Raw genomic sequence first — 16878 nt, forward strand, 5'->3', positions numbered from 1 at the left:
GAAATGAGGCCCTTTTACATTTATCTCTATGAATTGCAGTGATACACATATGTGAACAGCACCTTATGCACGTAATTGCTCTCAGTACTTCACTTCATATAAAGCGCATTTTCAGGTGCTACACTTTTGTCTTAAGTAGGCATGTTTATCAACAAACCTGCACAATTACATAGTCAACATGAATGACAAACACTGACTATATTTGCATAACAATGTAGCAGCACTTCGTGGATTACTACTACACACAATCAGAGCCTAGGACTATGAATATCACCCATATGAAATGTGAGGCCATTACTTAATTTTTTTTTCAGAAAGCTAGTGCAATCATTGGAAGTTATAAGTATAAACCTCCAGTGCTCCACTGGAGAGAATGAGTTAAAAGAACATAAACCTCCATTGCTCCACTGGAGAGAATGAGTTAAAAGAACAAACTTGATAGCTGTTACTTAAAAGCATTTGGTACTTTCTTCTCATTACTTGACTTTTAGATTTCTGCAGAACAAATGTCACCATGAACAAGAAAGTCTTAAGTAATGATTCTTAATCATATGACCAATTCATCCAGCAATAATCTGCTTACAACAAAACATATCAGTGAAATACTATTAAACTTACCAAGCTTATAAATTGTTTTAAGCATTTCAAAACATATGTGTACTGCTGGATTTCAAAAAGAAATGCTGGATATGAGAATAAGAGAATGTTTGAAGAGGTCCTGGGGAAGTAGCAGTGGTGTACCATCAGGATGATGAGACAGACACGGCCACTGAGGATGAAATATAAGGTCATGAAACTTAGATTTGGAGCTGCAACTAGTATGTGACTGTGTGCGCCTTTTGAGCAGGAAAGAAGGATGGTGACAGTCAAAATCTGCCTCTTAAAGAAAACAATCGGAGCCCAACAAACTGGTTCAAGATTATTCCTGAAACTTATATAAAATGTCTGGCTTTCAGAAGTTCTAAGATTTGCACATGGGCAGTAAGAAGAATAAAATCTAAAAATATGAGCACTGATTTAGTAAAATCACAAATTGATATACCTTCCAAGCATCCCAAATTAGTGACTATACCCATCACAAAGCTAGTTATAAATATAGACACTGAAGTTGCTGTACTTCAGAACTAAGGGACTTCTGCAAGACGGGGCAGTCCCTCTTTGTACTTTTAGTTCTGCAGTTCTAAACATTATAGGGTACTTTTCCATTAATGGGGCAGCAGGCAAAATGCAGCCATGGCAACGATAGCATGGGACTTGCACACAGTACAGTAACAAAATAAGTCACTATAACCACTTCCGACACAAAGTTCTGGCACCGGAAATGTTTGGGAATTTAAGGTTAGCAGTATTTTGCCTTAAATACACAGACAAACATTCTGCTTACAATGTGGGCATGAGAAATGCTGGTGACGTATGCTGCACACTGTTTCACTGAGAAAATGTGGCCCCATGACAAATGTACCTTAAAAATAATACAAAAATTCGTTAACATAACTACCAACTAGAGTGTCAAAGTGAATTGCTCTGTCTTCCCACATTTATTCTGCACTTACTTCCGACCTGAAGCTAAAGGCACTATTTCCAAACAATCATCCAACAGTTCGCTTTCCCTTCCACAGAAAAGTTCCCTTAATGTCAGTGACTTTTCAAAGAAAAACAAACAATTTTGCTTTTCTGTCAACTCAGTAGGAAATCACTGTGGTGTGCAATCAGAAAATAATGATGGACATTTCAGTTTCAGACTTCATACCCTTCATAACATTTATGCTAATGTAAAACCTGTTAACTCTGCAATAGCAATATTAAAAAAAGTCCCTATTTTTGGCCCTTTGTCCCCCATTATTTATGACTGCAGATTTCTTGATGTAAGACAGATTGAGAGGTATGCTTACCAATGAACCTATGGCTGAAGTATGCATCAATGCATCTGGAATGTATCACTGTTTCAGGCTACACTTTGCAGCAACATTTATGTTTGGCAACGACTGCTGCCCCGTTAACGGAAAAGTACCTATTATAATTGTAATCTTCAACTGTTGCATAGGTGCCTCCTGCATATGGATGACATATTAAGCCACACTGGAAGCAGTCCATGGTCTGTGCCACTAAAAGATTAGGAGTAAGGGGGTAAACACCCAGCTGTGATCCAACTCTCAGGCATTAGACCATAGAGGAAAAACTGATTGACAGTCATTAGGTCCTAGTGAACCTCCATGATCATATGAAAGAAGGTTAAGATGCTAATGTCATTGACAATACCCTGGAATCCTATAGAGGTAATAGGACTGGGGATGAAATGACAGGAAACAACAAGGAAATAACAATGGTAGTATATCCAGAAGATACAGTGGTTAACCAACAGGAAAGTGCAACACAATGAGAACAGCATACACGAATGGAAAAAAGCAGACGTGTTGTATTGTGGAAAGATGGGGAAGATCTAGCTACTGAAGTTAGAACAGTCACATATTAATGACAGATCTTCATGGTGTGAAACAAAGTCATGTGAGTATGATAAATGTGGCTTGAAGGAAGAAGCAAATACCAATGAACAGAAATGGAAAAGATGAACATCCATCCTTGCTCAATAAACAGAATAACTAATAAATAGCACTCTTCACAATCCTTTTTTGGTAGAGGAAGTAGAATGATATGAGGTATAAATTATAAGTTTGATTTGTAGACATACTCAACCTGGAAACATCAAAAATCTGGACAAAGGCCCATGAAATGTAGGTACAACTGGCCAAAAATTGGGGTGCTGAAATTTGCATATATATATATATATATATATATATATATATATATATATATAATCATGTAACCCCACCCACTCCTGTGGAATTGTGGGAAACCATCATGACAACTGTAGTCAATAAACAACAATAAATAATGGCAGCCATTTGAATTTCAGACTGCATATCCCTCAGGAAACACATAATAATCCAAAACATGTTATTCTAGCAACTATTCACACTCTGCTAACAGCAGGTACTGTACACAAACATGTAGCACATATAGCATATTCTGAGCAAGGCCACTAACATTTATGGCAAATACAGATTAGTCAGTTTTTCTTTGGTACAAAACTCAGTCTTGTGCAAGTATACTTATAGCCTGTAAATAATGCATGCTGGATGAATGCATTACTTCACTTGCTGGAAATGTTGCAGCTTTTTCAGAATTTGTTAGTGATCCCCCCCTCCCCCAACATACACATACTCACATAGCATGCATAAACACCCTTTTTCTAGTTTATCTTGATTTGCTGTGTGTAGACTGAGTCAGCTGTTCTGTATGCTGGTTGCCTTGGTTCAGTGTTATTAGGAGTGTGCAGCATGTATACTGCTGAGTACTAAGATTCCCCAGCTGAAGTCACATGCTTCCCTGAGGAATATGAAGGCAGATTTTGAAACCACAAAGGCCCCATTCCTCAGTGCTAGCATAATATGTAAATAATATTACCATACTACTTGGTTTTAAGAAAGCATTTTTAGTTTACTACTACTATTTGTTTCTACTCTTAGTCTTAAATTTTAATAAAATAAATGCTTGGGATATTTTATTTAAGAATTGCAATTATATATTTGGGGAAATTACATACTCGCTTAAAAAGTTTCATTTTCTGCATGCACAAAAACTCATTGACTTCCTGAGTCCGCATATTGCATAGACATTTACAGAAACACGTGAGACTGAACAACACCAACAGAAAACCATTTGTCTCAGGAAAGCTAACGTATTTTAAATCCTTACCTCTTCTCTTCACAGACACAAAATATACAAATATGCAGTCTTACGAAAACTCATAAAATCATCTAAAAACCTTAATCCCCTTGTCTTTGCAAAATAAAATTTTGTGAGCTATAATACTTGATACTAGATATATATTGCTACAAAGGAAAACATTCATCTCCATGGTCCTTTAAAAACAGCTGAATGAACAGTCTCCAGCATCCCATACATAAGTAATACACCTCCACTGGTTGTAAATTAGTACTTATCAAGGGCTAAGTACAGTGATATGACAGACAAGGATCATGTAGCCCCCCCCCCCGCAAAAAAAAAAAATGCTAGCTGTGTCAGTAATGCTTCATGTTTGAAGTGTTGTGCAGGCAGTTACAGTTAAGATATGTTATACCTTTACAAATAATTAATGTCACTGGCACAGAATTCTTCATTAACAGATGCGCGGGAGACATATTACTGTAGCACAGTGTCCACCAGTTAAAGTGAGAGTAGTTTAATTCCCCATAAGCTTAGCTGTTGCCCACAAGTCAGCGGCTGTAAACAACCAAAGTTTTTTTTTTAACTTTTTGAAATTTCCAAGTCTCTTGTCTCTGAGAGTCTGATAGGCAGTTATCATGCATGGCCCAGTACACTGGCAATGCGTGGTGATTTCATCCATCTATTTAAAGTTGTATACTTAAAAAAAAAAAAAAATCGGGAAATAAAGGGGCCAGTCAGAATTTGTAGCACCCTATTATTTTGCCGTCAGAACCGGTAAATACCAAGGAATTCGGTATATTGAGAGGTATGTTTGTAGATCATTTCACTGAAAATTAACCAGTAAAGGGCTCATGACAGACTATAATATTACTAATGCAATCCCCATTCAATTCTTGCAAGTGGAACGAGAGATTTTGCTATAGTTATCTAGCAATTCATATCAGACTTCATATGATTTTCTGATAGCCATAAAAGAATACCTGTATCTATGCATGATCATAAGCCATCCACAGTGAGAGCAGACAATCACATATCTGCCTCAAATTATTTCAGAAACATTCAAGATACCAAAAAAAGGCAAGATATATAATGTTGAGTTCTTTTTTTTTTAATTTAGCTCTTTCCTTGATAGACCTCCTATACAAAATTAGTTTGCACACTTCTGAAGACCATATAATGGTGACTGTTAATGAATTCAAGGCCATTTGCTCACTTACTGACTTTGGCATCAGGGCCGGCCTCAGGGCAAGTTGTGCCCTAGGCAAAAGGACTCCAAAGTGCCCCCCAACACCACCTGGTGCCCCCATCCTAGTCTATTTGCACCATCCAGTTTACTGAAAAAGCACCCCTACTAGAGCAGCACCCTATGCGTCTGCCTAGTTGGCTTATGCCTAAGGCTGGCCTTATCTGACTTGTAATGGCTGCACCCACTGAAATTTTAAATCAGGAAATCACTCTCATCTAGACCTTATCATTGTTAACAAACCCAACAAAATCTTGCATGTTGTCTTCCACCCACCATCTTTAGTTACAACTGCCATATAACCTTCATCTTTAATAGCATCACAGATAATTCCCTTCCAAAATTAATAGCCTCCTGACCACATTTCACAAAGAAACTCAACAATGTAAAATCTTACCTAGTAGCTTATGACTGGTCTCTTATCAATACATCTTAAGATCTAAACTGAGTTACAGAGAACTTAATGCCCTTCTTAAGCTTAGGCATTAAGCACATCCCATCTTAAGATACAAGTGAAAGGTTCATAATATTATAACCTTTCCAAACAAGCCTTTCACAAATGCAAAAAATGCTGTCACAAATCACAGCGTGTGTTAGAGAGACAAGTTCAGTTATGGATGAGAAGAGGACAGAAAATGTATTTGCTGTTGAGATACTTAACGAAGAAAACAGAGAAGAGTGTATTATTCCAGTACTTGTAGAAGGAGGCTTGAGCCTTTGTACAGGTTTCTTGCACTAACAGGTTGAGAGTGATGGTTCTGAGGTATAACTGCACTGCATTTTATATACATACACATATACACACACACACACACACACACACACACACACACACATATATATATATATATATATATATATATATATATATATTTTTTTTTCTTCTTTTACATTTTTATATACGTCTATCTATATTATGACTCTACTTTTTCATATATGTTTCATGTTGACTGATGAGTGAAAATGAACCAGAGGACAGGGTTGCCATTCCATGGTCACATGGTCACAAGTTGCTGAACTGTTCTAGGAGAATGAGAAAGGGATGACCAGAGGTTTGGAGGATGTTGTGCAGTGGAAAGGTAGACAGCAAACACAGGCGCACTCAAAATCACAGGAATTGGAGAGGAAGTCCCTATAATGAGAACATGTGCTGCAGAAGTGGCTGTATAGAGAAGAACAGAACAGAATATTACGCGGTATAGAGAAGAACAGAACAGAATATTAAGCAGAAAAGTAAGCCTACTGTAAAGATTTCTTCAAAAAGACTTGAACATTAACAGCTGTGCTATTTGGGACAAAATAATTGTGTCATTAAGATTTAACATACACATGCACTCCTTAATTAATTTTGGAAAGGTGGAGTTTTGAGTTACATTTGAGACATTGTGAAACTTCTTCCATGTGTAATTATGCTTAATGGAGTTAAAAGAACTATTAGAAAATGAGGACACCTTAAATGTGTTTCGTTTGTGCTGCAGAAGATCATTTGGTTAATGAATGCACAAAAGGTGATGTATGTGGAGAGGTAGGCCATATTGCTACAATCTATAACCCATATTGCAGGTTTTACAGATAATTTGTAGTATGACTGTTTTAGGAAAATGAAAATGTGAAAATGAGAATTTGGAACAAACGTTACACACAGTGCTAATTGAAGAAGGAGCCCTAGTCAAGATGAATGGGGAAGGAGCTAGGATAGTTAGTTGGTGTACTTATTTTTTTCCACAAAAGCTTGAAAAGGATCTATTAGAAGTTGTTTTCATGCAGTTTGGAGTACTGGATTAAATCCTGTGAAAATGGTAAAGTATTCAATACAAAAGATAGAGAGGGTTTGTGTTTAAAAATATCCAGTGATTTTTGGAGTTCCTTGCATTTATTTTGTTTTTTTAATGTTATAGAACATGAAAAATGATTTTGTGACTAAAGTATTAATTGCAAAATAAGAACACTTACAATACAGGAAGTATAAGAGACAGAGGTGAACAACATGAATGAGAAGCTGATGAATATCAATAAAAATAAAACAATGGAAACGTCACATAACTGAAGTGCCAACGCAGGAACCATTGGAATCAAAATGTTATGGTTAAATGTTACTAGAACTGATACTTGGAATGTAATAGAAGTTAAGGAAACTGTTATAATTAGGAGAAAAGCTTTGGATATATTATAGAATGTGAAGCATTTTTTTGAAGATTGTTAACTGATAAACTTCCAGTAAAGTCAATTGTGAAATACAAGTAGCTATCTGAAAGATTATATTATATGTGTAACAAGGAAGAAAATGTGGAACTTGTTTTTTCTGTGTGTGAAAGAATGAAACAATTTTGAATAAGAATGGGAGATAAATGGAATATTAAAAACATAAATAGTCAAGCCATTTTATATGTTTTTATAAAGGAGTTTAAAAAGATAAGTGGGATATAATGAATTCAAAATATTTTCATGTGCTGGGATGTTTGGTTGGCTAGATACAATGAACCTTTCAATAATAAAAAATGGGATGAATATGAAATAAAAAAGGCAGAATGTGGTTATAGATGAAAATGTGTAGAAGATATGGAATATAAGGTATTATGAAGTTTGTGTATAATATTGTACATATTTATAAATATCTATATATCTATATATATATATATATATATATATATATATATATATATATATATATATATATATATATTTTTTTTTTTTTAAGTAGGTAGTTGTGTTTCTGACTTTTGTATGATTTTACTTTCATTGCTTGAATAAAGAACTTTTACTAGTTTGATAAGTGCCATATGATCTTTTACATCCTCCTGAGTTGCCACCAGGTCAGGCAGATGGGGCCCTGGTTTAGCATCTCATCCAAGGTATAGCACACTCTGAAGTGCAGTATCCCCTTATGTTATACTGCAGTGTTAGTGTTAGAAAAAATAGTACAACTGCCTAAAGTGGAAATAGAACCTGTAACCCTCTCACCTTCCAAGACCAAAGGCAGGTTTGCTAATTGCTGACTTACTAAAATTTCCAACTTCACATAATGAAAAAAGGAAAAAAAGAACACCAAAGATAAATATTTATTCTTCTGCAGCAGGGAAATGTTGTACTTTCTATCCCCATCAGAATGACCTACTACTGGGAAAGAAATTCTTGCTCAGCTAGACTATGTTTTAAACCTAACTGTTGCTGCCTTTAAACAAATTACTAGCAAAAAATATGCTGTTTCATAACCTTTTCCCATCTGTCAGAACATTCCTGCCTTACCCTCAAAAAAAAAAAAAAACAGTTACCTTTATATCAGAGTGTAGATTTTCTCTTTTCTTTACTCCTATATCTAGAAGCTTCTGTACCCCCTCCAGTTTTAAAGTTTGCACACACAAGACATTCATTTCACATTGGCCCCACACTACTTAGTCACAAAAATAATCTCCATTGTAGAAACCACAGTTTCTCTGACTTAGGCCCTACACTTTGGGAATCACTACCTACCAACCTCCAACTCAAAATTCACTACCTACCAACCTCAAAACTCAAAATTCAGATCTCATATTACAACCAATTTTTTTACATATCTTCAATTCAAGACACGTTACAGAGATCCATAGACATCATTGTATAAACCACACCAAATTCACATCCCTGTCTCATTAATGTATTTTTATGCCTTGAATCTGAAATCAACAACTTTCTACAATCCATTCCACCTCTTTTCCTAACCATTTTATGTCACTTCTCTTGTCTTCCTTCACTGCAACATCATTCCACATGCCTACCCATCTCTACTCTGTTCACATCTTTCTCTCATTCATCCTGTCTGTACAAGTGTATTTTGACTACTGCATATTTATGTATTTTCCTTTTTACAAAATTGTTTCATATTGTTGCATTTATGTGGTTGGTGTGTACTGTAAGTACATTCACATTTTCCATTTATTACAATTACTCAACTGTTGTATTTTAAACAATTGCAGACCTTTGTATGCATTTGCAAGCCATATTTACTGTGAATATTCTTCATATTTCTTAGTCTGAGCCTGAAATTACTACATCTGGATGAATTCTCTGCCCAAGTTAACAACTTAAAAATAAATAAAAGCAGACTACCAAGATGGATCTTGCACTGACATTGAGAAATGTATGCTGCTAGTTCTTTAGGAAGCAGTGTTTTTAGATAAGAATAAGTAATGGTTCTTCATCCCCATGCAAATAGCTCAACAAGGGTTATTGTTATGTTCTATACGAATAAAAATATTGTCATGTTTCTGTGTTTCTTTTTATCAGCATTTATTCAATGTTCATCTGAATGTACTGGGAAACACAGGAATAGAGAGCTTACTATGGATTTGGTAAGAGACAGTATCACTACCATTATGGTGAATGTGGACACATCTTCCATTCAAAAGATGTGACACTAGAAACATGAAGTCAGAGACAAGTGGAGTCACACGGAACGTGGCCAGTACTTTTAAATTTGTGTTAAATTGCATAGGAGAAGATAATCCAAAGGATGAAGGGAATACATTCCTGTTAACTCATTTGACTAACAGTTCTATGAGTCAAAGTGAACCAAATCTGGATAACTGAAAACCATTTACTGTGAGCAGCAAAACACTTTTTGGGGGTTTATCCACCTTACCCCCTTGTTTGGTTACTCCCATAAGCCAACACACACACACACACACACACACACACACACACACACACACACACACACACATATATATATATATATATATATATATATATATATATATATATAGGCCTATATTAAATCAGCGAATGCTTAAAATAGCGAACACTGATTCATCGACCCTTTAAAAGCAAAAGCTTGAAAGCCTGAAGACACAGAACAGCGATTTTTTTTCTCAGGGAAAAAAAATCGATGGGCCATTTTTGGGACTCAGAGTTGGTATATTTAAATAGGGGAGTGTGGGGGCACAACCCCCACATCAGAGGGTGTGGGGGCAAAGCCCCCCACTTTATTTAGTGTCTTGAAAGTTTTTTTTTTAGTTTGTTTTGTGTAACAGCATTTTTTTTTTTTCCTGGGGAAAAAATACTGTTCTGTCTCTTCGGGATTTCAAGCTTTCACTATTAAAGGGTCGAAAAATCAGCGTTCTCTATTTTAAGCATTCGCTGATTTAATGTACACCCTATATATATATATATATATATATATAGAGAGAGAGAGAGAGAGAGAGAGAAAGTGATAGAAAGAGAATTTTTATATATAGACATAGATATATCTATATCTTTATTTATATACGAGTGTAGGTGATAACATCAGATGCACTCAATATCAACTCACAATCTATGATGTAAAAATAAAAACATTGAAAATGTCAATGTCGACTGACAATTATGCACAAGAAGAGAAACAGCCTCAGCATGCAAATTTTAAAGATGAAAAAACAAACAAAAGCATTGGTATTGTGCAATCTTGAAGTTAGTATATATAATTAGTAAGTGGAGTGAGGGGCACAGCCTCCCACTGGGGGGGGGGGTGCAGCAGGCAAAAAATTTTATAAGTTTTTTGAGTTTATGCTTTGCATGTGTCTAGATTGTTGTTCTGAGAATGCTTAGTACACTGTCAACAACTTTGTAAATGCTGATGTCTTGGTGTTTCAGTAAATTACACTACACCTATCTCTCTCTCTCTCTCTCTCTCTCTCTCTATATATATATATATATATATATATATATATATATATATACAGGGTTGGCCTTAGGTCAAGTGGTGCCCTAGGCAAAAGGGCTCCATAGCTCCCCCTCCCCATACCACCTGATGCCCCCATCCTGGTCTATTTACCCCATCCAGTTTACTGGAAAAGTGTCCCTGCTATAATGGCACCCTAGTCAGCCATCTAGTTGGCCTATGCCTAAGGCCAGCTATGTGTATGTATATATATATATATATATATATATATATATATATATATATATATATATATATATATATGTGTATATATAAACACACAGATATATATATATATATATATATATATATATATATATATATATATATATATATATATATGGGTCTACTTCTGTTTATCGAAAAAACACTTTTTTGAAAAACAGAAAGCCGAACCCACATTAGTGAAAGTGCACTTAAAATGAAGGCGCACTTTCACGAACAGCGATTCACTGAAGCACAGTACAGTGAGGATAAGGAAATATATCATTTGAGGTCTCTAAACTGATTCCTGTTAATATGTATGGGCAAATGCTTGATAGATACCACTGACTTCATTCAGAAGATGTTTTTAAGAACAGGTGAGAGTAGAAGATTTTGAGCTTAGTTGTCATTAGAGTGCACCTCTATATTCACTACTGAATATATTGCTGTTTTACATGATGGTCTGCATTACGTATATGGTAATGTCACATGGAAAGTTGTCCATGATTCTTATTGGATAAACACAGGAACAACTGACACAGTATCAGTGATGCAGTTATTCCATCAAGTCTGGGCAACCTCCAGCAGCAGAAGTAATAAGCATATTTTTTCTAGTAAGAATTATTTGCTCAATAAAGATAAAATAATAGAATAAAGCAATATTCATTATACTTCTGACTGAGATGCCAGTGCACATTACTACAAGAAGCGTGCATATAAGAAATGGTCACAAAACATGCTTTCTCATAATACATATCAAGTAGACTTCTACTTAAGTAAGACAGAACCGGCCACTAATATATCATTTATTTTGGCACTGCCATCTTAGTATAAATTCCTAATTAAAGATATAAACTTCATGAGGGAACACACACTGGAGTCACAACTAGGGAAGTGCACAAAATCAAACACATTTCCGTGACTAGTGGATGGATTGGTCATGTAAGCAAATGGTAGAGGGTACTGACTGCCACATAACCTCATTAGAGTACATCAAACTGCAGGCAAACTGAAGGGAAATTTCATGTAATCAAATAAATTATTATTATTATTATTATTATTAATGTAGCATGTAACATTTATATATTACATAAAAATGTAGAAATAAATTCAACAGAAATAAAATGTCATCACAACAAATTTCCTAAAAAAGTTCCATGTGGCCATCATCCATTCTCTTAACCACTTGTCCCATCATGTGCTACAGCTATAGCAAGCTGAATAGAATAAACCAGGGATTTTTATTCCCCGCATTAGTCTTAAAGTTAACTTATGGGAAGAGCAGGAGGTTCCAGGTCTTGTGGTAGATATAATCAGTGTAACATGTCATGGGTCTGCCTCATGGCCAGTTACCCATGTGTTACCTCAAACTGCATGCACTCATTGGCATGATCAGAGAGACCTAAGCCCTTCAGCATACTGTAGAATAGACTTCAGGCCTCATTCCCTTGGTACTTGCTTGGCCCACCTTCTGTGAGGAGTGTCTGAGATGTTAAGATATATGATACCCAGGCCATGTCAGTTGAATCCTGTCAAACTGGGGAAGCAACTCCTAAATCATCTCAGATTGCCATAGTCCAAACATAGTCACGTAACTGATCCACTATACCTTTTGAGGGATCCTTATTTTTACCAATATTATCTACAATCACATTTATTCACTTGCTCTCCAAAGTTCATGACTACAGGTAAGGGTTAATCTACAGAATAGCCATTAAATTAAGTGTTTCAGCCTATGACTTAGTTCCTGTTGATAGGGATTCATACACGATTACTAAGCTAATCACTCCTGGAGGACTTTTTAATCCTAATCATGCTTCCCAAAGATGGAAATCAAACCATGCCATGTACCTTTTGTCTGCAAGATAAACACCTTAACAATTATGATTACCCTGACCTTCAAAGCACTGGGATGGTCTTGGGATTTGAACCCAAGATCTCCCATCACCTAAGCATGAATAATACTCCTAGACCAACAAGCCACAGATATACTAGTGCAATCCTGTAGAAGGCCTTCAGTACTAACAGAAAAGCACCTAACATCTAGCAAGTCCTCTGATATATCTAACTCAGTTTTTTTGAATTAGATACCACAATATTTAAATTGTTAAACTTGACCCCTATTAACTCGAACAGAAAAATCTATTGTTCTCTAGGAGCTAATTCATTTATTTTAATTTATATTTTGTTTATGTATTGACATTTATATGCCAGAAAAGTACAATTTGGTAATAAACCATCTTCACTTAGCAACCACAAAAGCTGAAATAATCCAATACGCTGATAACACAACCCTGATCTGCTCTACATCCAATATCCAACTTCTTCAACAAAAAGCCCAAGAATTTTTCATGGAGATAGAGAACTGGCTAAATAAATCACAACTGATATTAAACCCTAAGAAAACACAACTTATGCTGTTCCACCCAACAAAGACTAATGACCTCACCTTCTCCATATTTTCAGCCAAGACTCACATCACCCAGTCTTGGTGGCTAAATTACTAGGACTTACAGTTGACCAGCAACTAAGATACAACAAACAAATATCCATAACTTTCTCCAAGGTCCACAAAAAGTTAGGGTCCCTCTATCTCTGCAAAAGGTACCTAACTTCTGAGTCTAGAATTGCTATAGCCAGAATCCGTCTCTTATCAACATTACTTTATGCATCCCCAGTACTGACAAACTTAAATAATACTGACCTGAACAAACTTTCCACATGCTACAACAAAATCACCAGGTTCGCAACCAATGTCAAATCATGCTCCCACCACTGCTGATCCTTACATTCATTACACTAGTCTGAATTTCCCAGTTTGAAACTAAAGGCACAAACAAACTGCAAATAACAAATAAATAGACTAGAGGCTTCCACAGACTGACTACGAAGGTTTAATAGGATAAATCCACAAGGTCAAACACGAAAATAAAATCAGGTACTTTAAGCGCTTTTCGTTTGTTCAAAGGAACAAACTTCTTCAGAAGTGAGTTACTACAACAGCTGCAAGCAATTTGAACTCAAAAAGTGCGGGAAAATTGTAATTGATTATACCTTTTAAACAAACAGTACATAAAAAACTCTATTTAAATTTAAAATCTAATATGTAAAACATTACTTATGTTAAAAATGTTGTGTAACACTAAAATATCAACAATGGTTTAAAACCCACATAATAATACATAAAATATTGGATTTCTTCTGTCTTATCTAAGAAGACTTTTCAGCTTAAGTAAGCTAGAAATTGAACATGCTTCATTGAGACCAGGGTGATAGAATGAGTTTAATGTAATCTGCCACAGTAGTTCCATTTCTTCTAGTTTGAAGGAAGCAGGACCCCCCCGATTGTCAGGAATAAAGTTACTAATGACAGTAAACTTAAATTTGTGGGATGGGTTAATGTGGACATGTTTTGCTAGGGCATTCTCTAACTTATTGTGTGAGATAGCATATTGATGTTCATATATCCTATCTCTAAGCCTACGTTCTGTTTTGCCCACGTAAAATGCAAAGCAGTCAATACATTAATACAATTTTCCCGCACTTTTGAGTTCAAATTGCTTGCAGCTGTTGTAGTAACTCACTTCTGAAGAAGTTTGTTCCTTTGAACAAACGAAAAGCGCTTAAAGTACCTGATTTTATTTTCGTGTTTGACCTTGTGGATTTATCCTATTAAACCTTCGTAGTCAGTCTGTGGAAGCCTCTAGTCTATTTATTTGTTATTTGAATTTCCCAGTTTATTATGATACTACCAATTAAACCTAGCACAGCAAATGCTATACTATCCTGAAAAAAACCCTTGCCCTGACTGGCCTTCTAAACTTCTACAATTCTAATAAACAATTACGATCCAGTAATAAAGCTCTGATTGAAAACATTCTATGTAGAAACAGCTCTGGGGAATCTCTCTTCCCTCATGAAGTTGCTAAAACATGGAACACCATACCTCCTGACCTCAGATTACAAAACTGTATTTCCATTTTCAAAAACCTCCTTAAATCATACCTCTACACCAACCATTTATGTAATTGCAATGGATGTCCCTGAAACCTCACCTTACTGTAGGAGTTTATCCCCTTATGCTTCTGGTGTACACTAATACTGTACACTGCCAATGCTCACTGTATATATTGTACATATTTTTTACTAGGAAATGGCTTGGGCATACATTGTACCTATGCTTATTCCTTGAAAGTGCTATGCTCAATTTGCTCATATATTTGTATTTCAACTTTGTACCTTTAACTGTTTAACTTTTCTATGGCATGTTTCCTAACTGTTATTATCATTTACACTTTGTAACCTATAACTGTTATCATTAATTACTCTTTATTTTGTAACTGTATGGAGCTTTTCTCCCCAGGACACTACTGAAAATGGACATTAGCTGTCCAGTCGGATTATCTTGGTTAACAAAAGTTAAATAAAATAAATACTCATTTGCAGTGGAGGCCCAGGGAGAAAAGTGCTGTGTTGTTTCCTGGATGCATTATGCTCAGCAGGAACAATTCCAGTGCACATTGCAGATCACAGTCACTAGAGATGAGGAAGACAACCTTTTATGAAAGTTAGAAAGGATATGACATCATATCCCCAAACGTGACACACTGCAGATGATGGATATGCATTTGTATGCTGTCTACTATGATAAAAAAGTATCTGTTTTAAATTTAACACTCAATCCGCTTCTTCATATTTCTCTAATCCGTCTCTACATATGTACACAGTATTCCTATCCATATATTTAAAAATACCAATGTGCATCTGAAGAAATGAAAGTACTTTTTCAGATGTTCTATATCCTCTTATACTAGTACATTCTTTAGACTTTTGCCTCTCCTATACAAAAAGGTAGGGCTAGTATTTTGCAGTTCTTGTTTTAAATCCCAGACTTTCTCTTCCAAAAATACTGTCTAAATAAAAGCTGCAATGTTAATCATAAATTTTTCTATTACAAATAATTCATTATTTACAGCACTTCATTCTTTAATCCTTCTGTTGCATTTTTCTCCATTCATCTCTACAACTTAATTGTTCTGCAGTTCTGCAGTGTAATTTAATTAGCATGGCTAAATTACATGTTTTGCTGCCTTTATGTTTTGAGTAGATTTTCGTAAGTGACATATTTTGCAGGTTGAATTCAAAAATGATGAACTGGTCTTAGTTTCTTGCACTGACAATTGACTGTCTCATTAATGTTTACAGACACACAAACACACAAAAAATACAAGCACAAACAGAGCTAATCAGTTTGGATTAGCTGGATTATGTAACACTAGTGTCAGTCTGCTGTGCAGTGTCAATAGAGTCGCAAAATATTGTGCATTAGATAGTCAAATTCCTTGCATAATTAAGAAAATCTTACATGTAACCTCACAAATAAAATTACTGACCATACTCCTGAGTGTACTGATGACTTATTTAGTTATCCTTAATCTTTTTGCCTACCTTTTATCTTTGCATTTGAGGATTACATCTGCCAGTCAGAATATCTCAGTTTGACAAATGGCCTGTCTGCTTTATATAATAAAACGTCTCTTGCTATACAATATTTTATGCCTCATGAGCTTTTTCCCCTGTTGTTTTTTTAAATGCCCTTGAACCTTTGTTTTACTTTTGTTTTCTCACAATTTATTATCTTCATTTTTAGTGCACTGGGAAACTTGTCTTTCATTTCATCTAGAGATTTCATTGCACTGTTCTGAGCAGTAGCACACCTGACAGTTCTCACCAACATCTTTGGCTGCAATAAACATTACTCTCTCTCAGGTGAACATGTAACACAGAGACACCGTTCTTATTCCAGAACACACTTCTGTGGTTTAATTTCCATTTGTTGAACCTGATATCACTAATGAAAAGATTACTCTGAAAAAAATGCTCTCTAACATAGAACATCTCATTAACAAATCTATACTTTCCTACCCTGTTATTCAAACAAATGCTTTCAGCAGCTGTGTAAACAAATGCAGTGTGACATGTTAGTCCTTGTTCTCAAACATTCATGTCTAATTAATTCAAGCCTCTC

Source organism: Protopterus annectens, chromosome 3.part1 (assembly GCF_019279795.1).
Source record: "Protopterus annectens isolate FY-2018-M chromosome 3.part1, PAN1.0, whole genome shotgun sequence".
Taxonomy (NCBI): domain Eukaryota; kingdom Metazoa; phylum Chordata; order Ceratodontiformes; family Protopteridae; genus Protopterus; species Protopterus annectens.